A 7,167-nucleotide genomic window follows, 5' to 3' on the forward strand; every position below is an offset into this window, starting at 1 on the left:
TTGTGTGTACTTTTCTGTCTCAGTGCTGTCACCTTTAGCTGCACTTAAAACAGACACCTCTGAAGATTTTTCTGAAGCAAGATTCTATATAATTACCTTGCCCGGGACAGAGTCCACCAGAGGGTGAGGTATTGTTTTCAGTGGGGTTTCTTTCTTTCTTTGTTTTTTTTGTTAATGATGTTATGGGAAAACGGCTGGACCAATCTTCATGAAACTTTCAGGATAGATGGGCATTGGTCTCAAATAGAACCTCCAACATTTTAGGGGTCATCCAGTCAAGGTCAAGGTTTTTGTGGCTACTGCTTTATATACAGGCGGTAGCCACTATGTCATCATGCTGTAAGAATGTAAGAGTGTAACAATCATGCAGTATGGTGTGTTCTGATTGGCTGAGAGCAGTACGGTGTGTTCTGATTGGCTAAGAGCAGTAAGCAGTACAGTGTGTTCTGACTGGCTGAGAGTAGCAGAGAATCAGAATTAGAACCATGTTTATTGGCCAAGTATGTTCACACATAAGGTCAAAATCAAGGTCAAGGTCACCAAAAAGGTCAAAATCGTTTTCTTGCGATATCTTCCTTCATATTCATCATAAGTGCTACCGGGCAAGGTTTGTTTTGCCTGGCAACACTTGTTGTGTCATGTATTACAAATGTACTGCAAATTGCACTCATGCTTTTGAACCTTTAAAACTCACAAAATCTATTCTAGCAGTTAGTGGTAGAGATAAGTGTACACAGCTGTACAGATTTCATTTTCTAACACATAAGGATAATATTAGAAAAATACTCCTGGTTTTCTTTTTTTTACCTTCCTTGCACAAAATGGATTTTCCACTATCTCTACCAAGAATAGATGAACCTGCATTGTTATTTTTATTTTTTCCCACATGAACACAGACAAGCGGTGTACCTGTATATGCATATAATGCATGTATTTGGAGAAAACAAGGGGGGAGGAAGCCATGGCCTAATGGAAGCAGCTTTGAGACCAAAAGGTTGCCGGTTTGATTCCCTAGACCAGCAAGGAAATGCCCTTGAGTACCTAACCCCAACTGCTCCCCAGACTGCTCTGGGTATGTTTTATGTCACTCTGAATGAGTGTCAGCTAAAATGCAAGGATCACCAGTTTGTCAACAAATGCATAAGAAAATTATTGAAATGTTTAAAAACAATGTTCCGCAAAGAAATATAGGAAGGGATTTGGATATTTCACCCTCTATGGTACATAAAGTCATTAAATGATTGGATGAATTTCAGTTTGTGAAGGACAAGGGCACAAGCCTAAGCCAAGCACCTGTATGCAATTGGTAATTAAGTGATCAATCTCATTAAATCAGTCTCATTAAATCATTAAATCAGTCTCATTAAATACCATTAATTTTGGTGCTTAATAATAAATTACCAAACAGCTAAATTATGGTATATTCCAAATTGTTATGGTCACTACCAATGCAACGATAATGGATCACTTACCGTATTACACAACTCATATGCACCTTGGAATTCTTTGAGATTGTGTGACTTCAAAAATGTCGGTACAACAACAGACACAGTTTAACAGAATAATTGAATTTATTATAACAGTGATAAAAATTGAATAATAGCAGTTGAATACATTATATACAAATATGATATGGTCATATACTTGATGAGCGTGTGTGTGTGTGAGGCCTTGTGGCCTAAACAAAAGACTAGCGTGGGATGCTAGCTAAGGTGTGTTTGTGAGGCCTGTGGCCTAAACAAAAGACTAGTGTGGGATGCTAGCTAAGGGTGTGTGTGTGTGTGTGTGTGTGTGTGTGTGTGTGTGTGTGTGTGTGTGTGTGTGAGAGACCTTGTGGCCTAAACAAAAGACTAGCGTGGGATGCTAGCTAAGACAAAGGAATGTTAGCCGTGGTGGCTAACCCACTCCCTATAACATTACCAAATTCACTGAAATCTTGATGAGGTCAAAATATGTGTAATAAGGAAATTAAGGATGCTAGTAAGGATAGAAGAGAGCATGCACGACTTATCTTTTAAAACAACTGAGAGAACATAGAACAATGTAGAACACAAAATCAGTGTGCACAATTAAACCGTTCCTGAGTTTAAATTCACTACTTCATAAAGCTAATTCCTAAGACTGGTTTCTGCCCAAAAATGCCAGTCTTACTTAGTATCTTGCTTCCAGTGCAAGATTATAGAGGTGTTCCGAGACTTTTGGAGTCCACAGGAGCACGTGAGTCGATTCCATGGAAGGTGCAGAGAATTTCTTGGTCCGACGCTTGTCGTTCGTGAAAGAAAGTCTCTGATCAAACAATGTGCACAGCGCTTTTAGTTAGAAGGAATCCGGTCGTTTCTAACTTTAAATTAACTGCTCTGGGCTGCAGTCGTAACGTTACCTTAATAATAAACACATAAAAATCGGTTGTAACTCAATAAGTGAAATAGCACGATTTCAGTAGTTTTACCATGGCCAATGGTAAACAGAAAAAAAACGCGCTGGATCTTTCTTCTTGCAAGAAAGAAGTCGTGGTTTCGGACAGTCTGATGAGAGAGTGCCTCTTTATGTCTGTTCTCGCGTGGTTGCAGAGCCAAAGAGACAGAACGGAAGTTGACTCAGTAACTTATGTCTTCAGGGAGGATGTGACATTGGTGATCCTGCCCAGGCGTGACGTAGGTCAACGCGGAAGTTGGTTGATGGGATTTGTAGTTCTTAGACGGACTGTGGTTGAGTCACTTATGGGTTCATGGAGGAAGTGACATAGGTGATCCCGCCCAGGCGTGACGTAGGCCAATGCGGAAGTTGGTTGATGGGATCTGTAGTTCTTAGGCGGGACTGTGGCACTGTTGTACCTACACACCCGTGATCTCTGATCCCTCAGACAGCACTGCATCAAGAGCAGTCATTCAGCTATAGCTGATATAACCACATGATCTCAGGATTACTTTGACAAACCTTTGTCAGGCACTACAATACAGAGTTACATCCACAAATGTCAATTAAAACTTTACTATGCAAAAAGGAAGCCTCATGTTAAGTGTGTCCAGAAGCGACAGCGACTTCTCTGGGCTCAGAGGCATCTGGGATGGGCCATCACACAGTGGAAGCATGTACCATGGTCAGATGAATCAGTATTCCAGGTCTTTTTTGGAAGAAATGGACACCATGTGCTCTGGACCAAAGACAAAAAGACCATCCAGACTGTTACCAGCAACAAGTCCAAAAGTCAGGATCTGTCATGGTATGGGGTTGTGTCAGTGCCCGTGGCAAAGGTAACTTACACTTCTGTGATGGCAGCATTAATGCAGAAAAGTACACTGAGATTTCGAAGTAGCATATGCTGCCTTCCATATGACATCTTATTCAGGGCTATTTCAACAAGACAGTGCAAAACCACATTCTGCACACATTACAAAGGCATGGCTGTGGAAGAAGAGGGTGCCTGTCCCCTCTTCTTGCCTGAAACAAAAAATATGACAATGACGACCCTGTACCTGTTACACACCTTATGACCTGTTTGCAGGAAGCAAGGGACAAAATAACACCTGAAGCACTTCATCACTTGGTGTCTTCAGTCCCTAAACATATTTTAAGTGTTGTGAGAAGGAATGGCAACATTACAAAGTTGTAAATGCTTTACTGTGTCAACTTTCTGTGAAATGTATTGCAAGAATCAAAATTGAAATGTGTTTATTCTGAAAATGCAATAAAATTCATGAGGTAAACCATCAAATAATGTGCTGTTGTATTGTTTTGAGGGCAATACAGGTCAAATATGATTCAGAAATCATTGTTTTCAGTTTTCATTTCAATTGGACATATTGTCCCAACATTTTCTGATTGGTGGTTGTAAACAAACAAAAAAATGCTCGAAATGAATGCTCTTTCTATGAAAGTTGTCAAAACTCAAAATCTCTCAACCAGTTCTGTCTCAATTCACCATTTAGATCTATCAACATCACCACAGATCCATCACTGACAGCACCTTAACCTTATCCATAACTATGTGGTTCAGCTCAAACTTCTCTTTAAAGGCAATGTATTGTGTGCGCAGCACGCTTGTAGTACTCAAGTCCAGGACTTGGACTTGAGTCCAATTTGTGCCCTAATTTTAAGGACTTGTGACTTGAATTGGACTCGGATTCGTGCATTAACTGCATTCGGACTCGGAAATTGGAGACGAGGATTCAGATTTTTTCATTATTTTTTGTAACATGCCATAATAATTTGCCATAAGATATTTATATCTACATTAATTTTGTACTAATTTTGTGCAAGAGAATGCACATTCACCTGTTCATACGTCATGTTCAGGAACAAACTAACGTTAATGGCACTAAAATGCCTGGAGAGAATGCCCCTAGGATTGTCCACTTTACTTATACAGACTTCTCGTGCAGTGGGGAAAAAATGTACTGCTGTGTGTTCCATATGTAGAAGAACTATCGAGGAGATGACGGGGATAACCTCAAACTTTAATCGTCATTTGGCAAGACTCCACCCAGAGAAGAAAGTGACATGCTGTGTTCATTGCTCTGTAGATAGCGGGACTTGCTGAGCGATGAACTAGCTAGTGTTAACCCTCTCTCGTGTTATTTGCCCTGTTGATAGTGGGCAGGGCTTGCTGAGTGATGAACAAGTTTTTTATCTGTAGCCTATTAACTAAAATGGGGCAGTCAAGCAATAATGTTAGTCCAACACAGTAGCAGAGACGGTTTCACATAAAGGCAGCAACAGCCACCGTCAAATGGTGCAGTTGGAGTCTTGTTCTCGGACTCAACTCAAAATTTTCTTTAATGACTTGGACTTGGACACTGGGGACTCGAGACTGGACTCGGACTCAAGGGTCAGTGACTCGACTACAACACTGGTGCACATGCTGACTAATTAGCAGCTCTCAATTCAGAAACAACTGAAAAATCCTAGTTGATGCCATATATTTGGGAAATTCTCTGTTTCAGATAAGTAGCACCGTTATTACACAACATCTGAACAAAATTTTTTCCAACAATGGTGACTCTTCTCAACAAGTCATCTCTAACAAATTACCAGACTGTCTACTTATGGTAGTAGCAGTGTTGTACACTAAGCAGTCACTTTAATATGAAAGTTTGTACTGGGCAGTTAAAGACTGTAAAAAGACCAGGTGATGTTTTTACCAGTCTTCATCTGTCTGGTTTCAGTGCCCACTGTAGCAGCAGTGTTCTTGGCCCGACAGGAATGGAATCCGATGTGGTCTTCTGCTGTTGCAATCCATCTGCCTTCATCTCTGGCATGTTGTGGATTCTGTGATGCTTTTCTTCTCACCATGGCTGTAAAGAGTCATTATTTTTAGTAACTGCAGCTTTCTTGTCTACTTGAAACAGTCTGGCCATCCTTCTGACCTCTATAATCAACAAGGCGTTTCCATCCACAGAACTGCTGCTCTCTAGATGTTTTTTTTGGGGGGGGCTTTTCACACCATCCTGTGTAAACTCTGTGTACATGTGGTCCATCTGGTACCAACAACAATGCCGCAATCAAAGTCACTGAGATAATTTTTCTCTGATTCTGATGCTTGATGTGAACATTAACTGAAGCGCTTGACCTGTAACCTGTATTCTGCATGATTTTATGCATTGTACTCATGCCATAAGATTGGCTGATTAGATAACTATATGAACAAGCAGAGGTACAGGTTTTCTAAATAAAATGGCCACCAAGTTTATGTGAACTTTGTATTGTATTTATTATATTGTGTTTAACTTCTGCACTTTTGTAGGTGTGTATGTTTATACATTTTGCTTATTTGCACATTATATGTACTTGATCAGCTGGCACGGTGGTGTAGTGGTTAGCACTGTCGCGTCACAGCAAGAAGGTTCTGGGTTTGAGCCCAGTGGCCGACAGGGGCCATTCTGTGTGGCGTTTGCATGTTCTCCCCGTGTCTGCGTGGGTTTCCTCCGGGTGCTCCAGTTTCCCCCACAGTCCAAAGACATGCAGGTTAGGTTAACTGGTGACTCTAAATTGACCGTAGGTGTGAATGTGAGTGTGAATAGTTGTTTGTCTCTATGTGTCGGCCCTGCGATGACCTGACGACTTGTCCAGGGTGTACCCCGCCTCTTGCCCATAGTCAGCTGGGATAGGCTCTAGTTTGCCCGTGACTCTGCACAGGATAAGCGGTTACAGATAATGGACGGATGGATATACTTGATCATTATATGCAGGCAGATCAGATCTTGTGCTGATCTGCCAAATTAAATTCTTGTATACTTTGAACACAGTGATTCTGATTCAGATGTCATTAAAGGTGATTGTGAATGATGTAACAGATACAGTATGAAGCAATGAAATGAATAAAGTATAGTTTTACAAGTTTAGGTACAGGTTAAGAAAACTAGATCAAAAGCACCCATGCTGCAAACATCATAAGCAATGGCTTTGACTTGTGATGTGGTTCAACTGAACAAACAGCTTTGCAAGCTCTCTCATTTTTTTTGCAGTTTTCCTAACAGGCACAAGTTTATACATCCAAAATGGCATGCTCAAGTAAGCCTTTAGAGAATACTATAAACAGCCTTTTCATTCATCATATGGGATATTTTTACAAGCACAGTGAATGAATTGTCTCTCCATACCATCTTCAAATGGAGGATTTGCTGATTGGCTACAATGGCAAACATAGTAAACTCTGTCTCAATAAACTGTGTAGAGTTTCCATAAATACAGCTGGTCTTAATTTTCCCTCTCTGCATTTCCTTTTATAGTTAACAAAAAACAAACAAACAGGAAGACAGTGTCATATACTATCATCACTTGAATGATTGTCAGTTTCATTTTAGGTGGTTATGAGTAAGTTTTACCTTCGTCAACTGTGTTGGAGGAGGTTATGTTTCACCTCCATTTGTTTGTTTGTTTGTTTGCCTGTTTCCAATGTAACTCAGAAAGTAGTGAACAGATTTTGACAAAATTTGGAGAAAAGGTGGGTCATGGGCCAAGGAACAATTGATTAGATTTAGATGCAAATTCAGATATGCATGTGGATCCAGGATTTTTTTGTCTGTTCCCAACATAACTCAAAAAGTAGTGAACAGATTTTGATGAAATGTGGTGTACAGCTTTAGTATTATTGTAGGTTCAAGTGATTTGATTTTGATGTTGATAGTATGTGGCTTGGCAGAGGTATGCACAAGTGCCCTAGTGAAG

The sequence above is a fragment of the Neoarius graeffei genome, chromosome 5 (genome assembly GCF_027579695.1).
Source record: "Neoarius graeffei isolate fNeoGra1 chromosome 5, fNeoGra1.pri, whole genome shotgun sequence".
In the NCBI taxonomy this organism is placed as follows: domain Eukaryota; kingdom Metazoa; phylum Chordata; class Actinopteri; order Siluriformes; family Ariidae; genus Neoarius; species Neoarius graeffei.